The sequence below is a fragment of the Octopus sinensis genome, linkage group LG9 (genome assembly GCF_006345805.1).
Source record: "Octopus sinensis linkage group LG9, ASM634580v1, whole genome shotgun sequence".
Lineage (NCBI taxonomy): Eukaryota > Metazoa > Mollusca > Cephalopoda > Octopoda > Octopodidae > Octopus > Octopus sinensis.
This window is the reverse complement of record NC_043005.1, coordinates 35,742,274-35,755,109: the sequence shown is the minus strand read 5'-3', so window position 1 is coordinate 35,755,109 and position 12,836 is coordinate 35,742,274.

Genomic DNA, 12,836 nt, shown 5'->3' with positions numbered 1-12,836 from the left:
ATATACTGCCTCTTCCTACTTCCACCCCCACCAACAATCTGACCAATTTCCTTATCGCCACGTGGTCTATTTCCTCTCCTCCACGTGGTCAATTTCTTGTTCAGCATACGGTATTTTCTGACTGACTGTTACCCATATACTAACATCAAACCACGATACCGTGTGACCTTCCTCGACCAATCGCAGCCCACCTTACGGTAATAGCAATCAAGTTTTGTCATTCGAATTTAAAATGGCTGACGACTAGCATCACGCGTGAAACTCAAGAGTACCTACGAATTTGAATCAAAGCGTTTTTATCCATGCATGTAACCCCCAGTACATTTGTTGAGTGCCCTTCTTTTGTTTGCTCACTCACTCATATGTGTGTGTGTTGTGTGTGTGTGAGTGAGTGTGTGAATGTGTGTGTGTGTGCATACATGCACACAACGCATACGCACACACATATACGCTAGCTGAATTACCCGGTAGTACCCGGAAAAGCGGTGATTATTTCCAGTTCCCATTCCCATTACACTGTTTCATGTCCTATCCTGTTTCCTGTTCTGTTCCCGTTTAGATTACAAATAAATTTATAAATACACGGCGACATGGGATAGATTTACAAATACACGCAAGTTATACAGTTAAATCATAAAACTGATCGATTGTAATGGTAAGGTAATATCAAAGTTGAATTGGTGGATGGTTGGAAGGATGAGAAGACTGATGATGTGCGACTATGAAACAATTGATTGATGGTTGATTATTATCAATTTTGAGGGTCTTCCCTGTTGTTGTCACATTGTGAAATTTTAAGATTACGTCAAAATTTTCAAATTTGGTATGTGGAAATAATTTTCCACGTTAAATCAGATTTTGTTATTTATTTGTTCTAGAAAATTTGCAATAAAATGTTACTGGAGTTTAAAAGTTTAATCAATTTTATCTAAAATTGATCCAGAAAACAGGATGTTGAAGCTGGCATTTTCTGCATGATAGCTGTCTATCACAAAATGAAGGCAAAATCATTTTGGGAGGAGAAATTTTTTTTTAAACAAACGAAAGCAAAGCATTACGACGACCAAAGTTGCAAGAACTTCTGAGGTTTTGATAAGTTTTCATGAATAAAGTCACGTGACACGGTCGAACAAACATGTAAATAATTTAAAAAGGAAAAAGATTGTCAAGGAATTTTTTGCGAAAAATTGCACAAATCTGTCCTGATCAAAAGGCCTATGTGTCGAGGAAAACATGGTCTTGTATGGAGTAAACAAAAATTTGTATAAGAAATTCTATAGTAAAATTGCCCGACAACGACGGGTTATTCATCTATGGAAGAAAATGAAAGACATTATCTATAGTGTTATTGTTTCAGTACGTTGGCAAAGTTTTAATAAATCTTAATACGGTGATTTGAAAACAAATATAAAAATACTTTACCTTTCAATTGTTAGTTTTACATCTGTTGTTGACATATTGTAAAAGTTTTGACTGAGCATACGATAGCTAATTCACTATAGCGTATGCGTTAAGTGATAGGTCAAAATTAAAGAACAAAGTATTAAAATTCGTTGTTCCTTCAGTAAACACATACTCTCTCTCTCTGTCTCTGTCTCTGTCTCTCTCTCTCTCTCTCTCCTACTCTCTCCTTGTCTTTCGTTCTATCTCTCTGTCTCTTCCTATCTTCTCGCCTTCCATGACATCTGCCACCCTCATTATGCCACCGCATTTCCCTGAACCTAATACCTTTTGCGCCTTTCTCATTTTATCATATAATAGCCCAACCCCTGTCAACGATTTTTATTGAAATCCAATTAGACTATAATTTAACTGGATGTTAGTTTAATATGTTTGCAAAGTTTCGTGAAGATTGGTTCGCTAGTATAGGCACCAAGATAGTAACAGACAGACAGAAATTGTCATTTATATATATATATATATATAATAATAAATATTAGGGAATGAATCCAAATTTACAGGGAAAAAATCAGATTTAGGATTAAATCCAATTTTATAGTAAAATATTATAAAATATTATTAGAGACAAAACCACTATTTTGCAAAGAAACTGACTTATTGGAAGTCCACCTGAAGATTGTCGATCAAGACAAGTAACAATTGTAGTGGCGGTTTTTTTTACTATTTATTAAAATTTTATGTATTGATTAAGTCTTTCCTTGTTTGTTTTGCAAAATAGTGGTTTTGTCTCTAATAATATTTTATATATATATATATATATAATATATATATATATAGATATATATATATATATATATATATATATATATGCACACACGTTCAGAACATGGCTGACGAAAACAACCTCAAATAAGAATTCTGTGCGTAAAATAATAAAAGAAATACAGGAATATCTTACATACGTAATGAAGTGAGTGGTTTATCTTGAGTTAAATGAGATTATTCAAACTAGCAGACAATAACTCCCTCTAGACAAGTTTAATTTCTGAAAACTACAGGCAAAGGAAATAGCACTTATAAAATCAATTAATTGAAGTTTTGGAAAATATAGAAAATATACTAGAGAAGAGTGAATTTGATGCATAAAACCAACAGGTGGAAGAAACAGATACGTCTTGGGTTTATTATAACTCCTCTGTGAAAGGTGTCCTTACGCATTTTGTAAAGCGTGATCAATATACATACATACATACATACGTATATAGATATATAACATACATAATATACATACATACATATATACATACTTACAAACATACTACGTACGTATGTACGCACGCACATGCATACATATATACATACATTCATACATACATACATACATACATACACAACAGAAGGGGGGCATCTATGGACCATTAATAAGGAGTTTGCAAATCCAGTACCCAAATACACTTTCGGCTTCATACCCATTATTATAGGGGCAGTAGGATACAAACCAACCCGTCTGGAACAAAGAGGTATGGCTGAACTTGGAATCTCGAGGAGAGAATGTAAATCCTTAATTCATATGCTACAAATGATCACGATATCAGGGATTATAAAAAATCTGCAAGACCTTATTAAGATTTAAAGGATGACGGTTAAATCAAGATACTTTTCTTCACAACCTTGCTACCAAGTCGTTGGCCGGTCAAAATTTACTCTAAATGAAAAAGGGAATGAGAACACACATACATACATACATACATACATACATACATACATACATACATACATACATACATACATACATACATACATACATACATCTTGTCTACTGCTTCGGTACTGCTTGTACATACAATCTCTCAGTTATCCATCTGAATATATCTGGCGAGTTACCAAACACATTAGCTCATTACAGCACACCGCTCAATTATTAATTAATCCCAACGATGTAATAAACTTAATGGTAATTTTAATATCAATTGTTATGGTACAAATCTACCGTAGGAAGCAAATCTTTTCAAACAGATCATCAGAGTTAATTATGTCCTCCTCTTCGATTTTCACAATACTTGCCGTCTGAATGGTTCAGCCGTTTCGGTATCTTTTCGTTTTATGATCACAAAATGAAAGTAGGAAGATTGCCCGAACAATTAGTCAAAGAATCAATTTGTTGCTTGGTTAATTATTAACAAATAAAGAAAGTAAAGAAATGAAATAGAACCAGTGCGTGTGTTTGTTATGGATATAATGACCCTCCCAAGATTCTATAAAATCTGTTCCAATACAAGAGTTCACCTCAGGTATCTTACAAACCAAATATAAAAACGAAATACCCTAAGCAATCAAGCATTAAAAAAAATTGTAATTTTGAAAAATCGCAAAAAATAAAAAAAAAAATAAAAAATAGAGGAGAAATTAAAAACTTGAAATTTTGTTTTTTCAGAAGAAATTTTTGAGAAATAATGGTAGATTGGTGTCAATTCGACATATCTGCTTGGAGATTGTCGAATAGTGTCGATATTTTCACTTTGGTTATGGGATTCCAAAACGAAAGAATGCCGTCATATTTCTTTACCTTCTATCTTTGGTTGTTCCAGTCACTGGACTCTGGTCATGCTAGGCGTCGTCTTGAAGACTTTTAGTCGAACAAATCGATCCCAGTATTTATATTTTTAAAGTCTGTCACTTTTCTTAAGGGTCTCTTTGCCGAAACGCTAAGTTACGGAGACGTAAACAAACTAACACCAGTTGTCAAGCGGTGATGGTGAGTGGTGGAGACCACAAACACAAAGAAACACATACGTATATATATATATATATATATAGCGGGTAACATTCCCGAGATCCATGAGCGAGTTCTCTCCAGCGGTCTTTGTCCCTCATCATTGCTGCCATGTCCTGTGCCTCACAGAGGCCACTATTTGACCTTAGAACATCAACATATATCATCCCCGGTTTCTTTCTTCTAGTGTGTCCGTGTAGGGGCTCCAACAGGATCACTGAGTGCTGTACCAACTCTTAATGACGGTGAGCATGTCCAGCTAACCTCAATTTCCTCTGTGTTGTTTCCGAGCTAACTATTGGGAGGCTCTCGTACACCTCTGAGTTCTTCATCTTTAGTGTATACTGATTAATGTTCAGAGCCATCCTCACCATTTTTGTATAGCACCCATCCACCATCTGAGTGAGTTTCTTGGTCAGTGTTCAAGTCTAGACCCGTGCGACAGCACAGGCTCCACTGCAGCAACGAAGAGACGAATCTTCAGGTGTTTACGAAAGTCAGGCTTCCATACAGATCTCAAACTGTGGCATGCCGCCCAGGCTTTGCTCTTCCTTTCAGCTATATCACACATATATATTTATTTATTTATTTATTTATTTATGTACATACATATATGTATGTGTGTGTACGATGGGATTCTACACAGTTTCTGCCGGTCAAAGCCACTCACTAGGCATTAGTCGGCCCAGGCCATAGTAGATAATATTTGCACTAAACGCGAAACCACTTGGCTGCAAAATGAGTTTCTCAGCCACACATCCTTGTCTGCTATACAAAAATTATTTTGAGACAAAACATCAAATTGAGAATAAAATATTATAATTTTTTTCAGTTTCATTTGTCAATAATTTAGTTTCAGTTTTTGTCAAAAATTAACGAACATTCTTTTCTTTTATTATTTTATCCTGTTGCTCTCAAGTTTCACTTTCGGTAGTTTCTCTTTCTGAACGTTTAAATACAAACGACTTGCATCTTTAGTCTTTACCACTCAGTAAACAGGGTGGCCAGTGGTTTCAATCATTTCTCTATCTGATTTATCGATAGGTTATCAAATAGATATGACCCAATCACCAGTACTGATCAATCAGTTCGATTGATCGCTTCCAGTTAGTGAACATTGCTGTCTTCAAGGTCAACGCATATCTTTCATTGACCTAATGAAATTACTTATATATCCGTATAATGCCAGAAAGTTAATCCTCAACAGCGGTGAGCTAGCAATATTTCCTATTAGAGTGTGAGCAAAGAAAGATAAGAGGATTAAAGAGATTTCTGATTGTGGGTACAAAATCAGTAGTAGTGGTGAGAGGGGGTCTATTTTGGGGAATGCACTATACTCTACTAAATACGGGAGGCTGCAACTACTACAGTTGTTATTTAGGCTCAGTTCAGCTTTGACTTCAACAGACTTAACATCAGATTATCCAGAATAAAGGAGAGATATTTTTAGTGTCCCTTTAAGATAAGCTTTGGTTCAAGGGACGTTTGGCTGTTTTTTCTAGGAAGCTGAGTTACTATGTATAGTCTTCTTGATGTTGTAAATATATAACGAGATAAATATACACTACTAGCATTTAATAACAGAATTATCGAAAGCTGTCTTACCTCCTGTTTTTAGTTTCTAAAATGAAAGCAAATAATAAAATTATTATAAAGAATCATTATAAAGTCCTTGTAAAGTTTTAAGCATTAAATGTTTATAAATTTAGTTCTATATGGCTGGGTTTTTTCCATCATTGGTCGACAGCATTGCAGAGACGTTAACTTAAACACCTCTATTGTGCCTGGGCTGTTTAAAGGAGCAAGTATCTAACCCCAGATACACACATGAATATTCCACAAAGGAAAGACAAGTTGGTATATTCATAGCATTCATGGAGTGTACCAGATATTGGTTAAGTATAGCCGTACATATCTGTCTTAGGGTCAGTTCCTCTGAATTTTCTGTAGGGGTTTACTCCTTTTGCCCTTTTTTTGAAAAGCTCAATAAATTACCTAACAAGGTAGCAGGGGTTTATTATTATAAAGGGCATGGTGTGCAGAATCAGTCCCACTCTTTCAACCTTCAAACTTATATTGGTCTGATGCAACAAGTGTCATGAACCCAGTAGCTATCGGAATGAAGGATTTGTACGAAGTTACCTTCTCTTAGATGAGCAACTAAAGAACTGAAGGGCCTCATCTACTCTGAGTTCATTGAAATGTCTGTGAGTGACTTTCTTCAGGAGGCAATTCCATGACATTCTAATCAACCTATAGCCAGGGCCCTGACAGTGCGACTATTCTGGGTCAGAGAAGACCCGAGAACAATAATGGGTAAGAGTTGGTTTCACACTCCTCAAAATGCCAAGTACTTCCGAAACAGAGCCCCACAACTGGATGCAGTTTAAGGTCATAGCCTGGACGTTGATCTGTATATGATAAAATTAACCTGAAAAGATCATTTAAAATTCTGATATATTTATTGTAATCTAATGAATTTTTTTTTAAATCATAATTTATCAATTTTCAAAAAAATTAATGCTTACTTCTCTTTCAAAGGAAGACATATAAAGACAACTCCTTATTCAACCAAACATCATTCTATGGGTTTGTGATTTGCGAGCTTGGGTAACTAATGTGATCTTAAGGTGTATCTGGAAACCAACTACAAAACTTATATCTAGAACTCCAGAATTACGGTTTGTACATGGAATAAGGTGGGCATGCGGAACATCAACAATTTTAAGAATAAATCTATTGACAATTACGATGAATTATTCCATTTACCTTTTTACACACGTTAATTCTACAAAACATAAAACTAAAAGTATACCCATTTAAAACTGCACGAGAACTTTATAACGAGTTTGTATGGTTTTTTTTCTATAAATATGTGAATATGAATTGCTGCTCAAGTGGACTGTAATAATAGTGAATTACAGAAGATAACGAAAGACTTTGGAGTATAAGGTGCAATCAGTTCACACTCAATTTGAAGGAGAAAATGTCGGAAGTTTGCTCTGATCTGCTGAAAATGATTGTCGTATAACTGTTTACTTGTTGGCTACGTATAAAATGATAAACATCTCTCACGAACAATTAACAGAAGCTTTATTTACTGTACATGGTGCTTTCTGTGTTGGTCTTTGAATGAAGAATAAAAAAGAACAACTTATACTCACTGGGAGAGACAAACTCTGTTGTCCACGACAAAATAGCTGGACTAGTTCATCGCATTTGGGGAAATATGCCAAATGCATGACGGCTAATCTGTACCTTCAATCTGTACAGCTGGTAAATGGGGAAAAAATAAGAGTGGAGTTGTTAAAACAACTGTATCGGCATTTTGAAGTTACCGCCAAAAATCCACTTTTTATAAGACTCATTCGAAGGTTCAAGAAAGTCAAATCACGTGATAACTCGACGCTGATTGGTTAGTTAATCAGCCGATCACGTGAATCAAAAGTTATTTCAGCGAGGAATTCGCTTGCTTGTCTAGCGATTCGATTTTGAATCTGCTACATGTTTAAAGCCCATGAAGATACGTTTCTTTTTTTCTTTCTTGCTTTTTTTCGGTATGGTGACAGGGAATGAAATGTGGGCGTATCTTTATGATTTGATAATGAAGGCTGAAGTCATAGAATGGCATCACGTCTCTTCTTCAAGATCTTAGAAGTTCAAGAGCAAAGTCATGGTGAGTGTTTTGGGTATGTTTTAGGGAATGGCAATCCTTGATTTTCTGGAAAGTGACTGCACCATGAATAGCAAGGAGTACACTGAGACTCTCAAAAAGCGTAGAGAAGCACAGGCGTGGTTGTGTGTTAAGAACCTTGTTTCCCAACCGCATGGTTCTGGGTTGAGTCCCACAGCGTGATATCTTGGGCAAATATTTTCTATTATAGCCTCGAGCCGACCAGAGCCTTGTGAATGGATTTGGTGAATAAAAACTGAAAGAAGCCCCACATATATATGTGTGTGTGTGTCTGGGTGTGGGAGGTGCCTGTGTGTATGTGCGTGCGTGTGTGCGCGCGGGTGTGTGTGTGTGTGTGTTGACCCCTCCCCGCTTGAAAACCAGTGTTGGTGTGTTTGCGTCTCCATAACTGAGCGGTTCGGCAAAAAAGACCGATAGAATAAATCCTGGGCTTTTAAAAATTAAGTCCAGGGGACGATTTATTCCACTAACACTCTTCAAAGCAGTGCGACAGCATGGCCGCAGTCAAATGAATGAAACAAGTAAAAGATAAAGGATAAAAAGTAATTAAGAGGAAGAGATCGTGTAAGAATCTAAAAACGGTCCACATTCACTTTCACAATTCATAACCACATACAACTTAAGCAACAAAACAAATAATCGGCAAACTGAACCGGTTAGTGTTCCCCCATTCACCATAAATCCCAGATTTAAGCTTTAACACTCGAAATATAATATATAAAATTATGTAATGTACTATAAAATAGTAATTAAGTTAACTTTATTATCTCAGAAGTCATTAAGTGTAAACAATGGTAATAAAGTACACTATAAAACTGCAATTAAATCAGTTTAATTGGGCTTTGTGTTTTATGCTTATAGAATCTATATAAATGGCAATTTCTGTCTGTCTGTCCGTCCGTCTATCTGTCTGTCTGTTACCATCTTAGTGCCTAAACCAGCGAACCGATGTTCACGAAATTTTCCATACATGTTCCGCTAACATCCAGTTCAATACTAGGCTAATTGGATTCCAATAAAAATCTATAATGTACCCCACCTCAGGGGCGTTGGGTGAATTATATGATAAAATGAGAAGGTTGGAAAAAGTATTAGTCTGACAGAGAGATAGTAATAGAGAGGATGAAATCTATTAGTGAAGGCGACACCAGCAGTGTTAATGGGATGGTAACGTTACTATAGTTGTCATATAAGGTAGTAATAGAGAGAGAGAGAGAGAGAAAGACAGAGTAAGAGAGTGTGACTTCTATCAGTGAAGGCGAGAACAGCGGTGAAAATGGGATGGTAACATTTCTATAGCTGTCATATACACGTGACGCTGCACACATACTTTCGTAAATACATAGATACTACACACACAAGGGTGTGTGAAGAATACGCAGCTTTCAGAGAGATGGTATAGGTAGCTTTTCTGCTGTCCATTGCAAAGAAACACTCAGACACAGACACATACATCAGTACATATATATACATATATATATATATATATATATTATATATATATATATATATATATATATATATATATATATATATATATATACGTACGTACATACATACATAATACATACATACATATGTCTACTATATACCATCTTAAACTCGTAATTACCTTTGTGTACGTTTGTAAATGTGTCTGTGTGCGTGTGCGTGCGTATTTGTGTATCACGTCCTATAACTGATTGTCTCTACTTTTGTAGGGTCTTCCCTGTTGCTGTCACATATTGTGAAATTTTAAAATTACGTCAAAATTTCCAAATTTGGTATAGTGAAATAATTTTCCACGTTAAATCTGATTTTGTTGTTTATTTGTTCCAGAAAATTTGCAAAAAAATGTTACTGACGTTTAAAGTTTAATCAATTTTACCTAATCAAGAAACAGGATTTTGAAGCTGTCATTTTCTGCATGATAGCTGTCTATAACGAAACGAAAACAAAATCATTGGGAGGAGGAATTTTTATTAAACAAACGAAAGCAAAGTTTTACGAAGACCAGAGTTGTAAGAACGTCTGAAGTTTTAATGAATAAAGTCATGTGAAACAGTCGAACAGACATGAAAATAATTCGAAAAGGAAAAAAATCTTCATCGAAGTTTTTTGGCGAAAATTTGCACAAATCTGTCCTGATTGAGAGGCGTATCTATCGGGGAAGGCATGCTCTGACATGGTATAAATAAAAATTTATAGAAGACATTCTATTGTAAAAATTCCCTGGCAATGACAGGCTATACTATAAAATGACAGGCTATACTATAAAACGGTAATTGCCAGTCTAATTAAATTTAATAGCCGTCACGTATAAACATTGTTTATAATTATAACTATCGTGTGTCGGCTTGGACTGATGCAGTATCTACGTTACTTTCGGTTTATAGTGGAGGCGAAAGTTAATATCGTTACGGCTATTAATCTCAAGCGACTCCGAATTTATCAGAAATTTTATGCATTTTGCAATTAAAAGTGGATGTTAATACTATAATACCTGAGAGATATTCTAAAAAGTAACATTTTAATTTTCTCAAGGCTCTTAGTCATTAAATGACCTTTGGTAGTATGTGACATTAGTCAGACTGCGTGTGAAGATGAGAACGATCACACTAATATTTATATGTTTCCATATTTCTTTTTATTACCTGGATTGTTTATACATGTATAACAATTATTTGAATAAAGCAACAAACATGAAATTGTTAATGTGAAAGTTAAAAGTGTTCGTAGCATAAAGAGATATTTTAGTTATTTACATGAAAATTGTTCATAGCTATTAAAGGCAGAATAAGTAGAAAAAGTGAGAAAACCTTATCACAAAACTGATTCAGTTCTGGATAGCATTTAAGGATGTTCTCAAAGAGTGATACTCCAACTTTTTATAACAGTCAGCCAGAACTTTTTGAACCTTCGATTAAATTATTTGGCTGGAAAATTCACAAAACTTACTTTCAAGTTTACTGTAATCTGGTTATTCCTAACCATTCTGATTAATCGAACCATATTCACAAAGGCTTTAGTGCCTTTTATGGTGACAGTTTATTTCTCGTAGTTGATTTTTAGCTTTTATATCAATATAGTTGGGCAGCGGTTCTAAAGTTTGGATCTGCGAGAGAAGGTTCAAAATTCAGCAGAATCATTGCAACAAATGTATAAAATATTTATCGCTTTTCGAAACCATCAAATAAAAATATCAGTAAATAATAAAAGAGAATATGAATGTTTAAAATCATAAGTTAATCCGAACTCTTCGTGTAATTGGAATAATAAATTGAAAATAAACACCCTCGATTAATGTATCAAACGAAATACTTATTTTATTCAGCTTTAGTCATTAAAGCTAAAACCTAAAAACCTATTATATGATCCACCACTCGGGATGGGTTATGAAACAGTTGGAAACTGCGCTGGAGGCTGTCTGAATGATTAATCAATATTGTCAACGCTGTTAAAAAGCATACACTAAACACGTGGCTGTTTCGTGATTTATGTGAGGATGAGAAAGCTGAATATTCAGACCACATTATTTTTTAAACAGCTGTGGCTTTTACGTTGAAATGTCCTTAGCAGCGTTTGGGCTCTCACAGTTACTATCAACTCTCACATTTACTAGATTTCTGGTAAATAAAAAGTATATTTCTACAGTTAAGTTCTGTAATTCCACTTGGCTGGTTCTTACATTACCAATAATCTCAACAGACACACCTATTTCTTTACTAACCACAAAGGGCTAAACACAGAGAGGACAAACAAGGACAGACAAACGGATTAAGCCGATTATATCGACCCCAGTGCGTAACTAGTACTTATTTAATCGACCCCGAAAGGATGAAAGGCAAAGTCGACCCCGGCGGAATTTGAACTCAGAACGTAGCGGCAGACGAAATACGGCTACGCATTTCACCCGGCGTGCTAACGTTTCTGCCAGCTCGCCCCCTTAAACAGACATACCATTTACCCATTACCCTTTACAAACGTACAAAAAGACCCTGTTGATGTTGAAATTCCAATGAAAGAGCCTTGGATCTAGATTAGAAGCCGGATCTTTCTCTATTGGCAAGAAATCTTGAAATGAAACTGAATAATGACATACATACATACATATATACATACATACATACAAACATACATACATACATACATACATACATACATACATACATACATACAGTTTGTGTCATATTTTGCGTACTAGGCCAACACTGGTTGAGCAGAGCTATGATGAAACTCATTCCAACTGAGACCATAGTATTTTTTTTTCTGTGCAGACAATGGAAAGTCTTATTATCCAACGTGTCCTTTTTAAAAACAGTCGGATGTGATTTAAGTAAAATCTGGCTACTACTTCTAGCAGGTCGAGCAACCACATAGAAAGAGTCTATTGGTGACCAGAAGGTGGGGGTGCAGATGAATCCGGTCAAAGCATGCTTGTTGCTGTTCCTCAGTATTCGTTGTTGTGGTGAGCATCTCAGCACAGGTATTTGCAGCAGCTGTGTTTGTGTCAATATCTTGTTCGTAATGCGTGTCCGGGCTGAATGGGAAAAATAGTGTTGTTGTAATAGTGCTCTGAAGTGTTTTTTAAGTGCCTGGATGTTTGGGAGTAGCTTTTCATGTAGTGACAAGACTGCAGTTATTGCTTTGGAAACACGCTAACACACTGTATCCTTAACGTGTCCAAGTAGTCTTTCTTCGGGAACATTCCCTCTACTTCTCATTCATCACAACGTGAAGAATTAGAAAAAGAAAAAAAAATACATCGGAAAGAACATTTCCAAGTTCACCTTTCGAAGTATGTGGAAGTCCTATTTGTATTGATAGACATTGAGGTACTTAACAGTTCTGCTTAGTATCACCTTCACGAACTCATTGGATATACGTCTTTTGTGATGTATATCGCCAGTTGTTCTTCATTTTCTCTTGTAAAAGAAAAAGAAAGAGGTGAGGAGAATCACAAGAAAACAGCAGTAGAAGCAAGAGCTG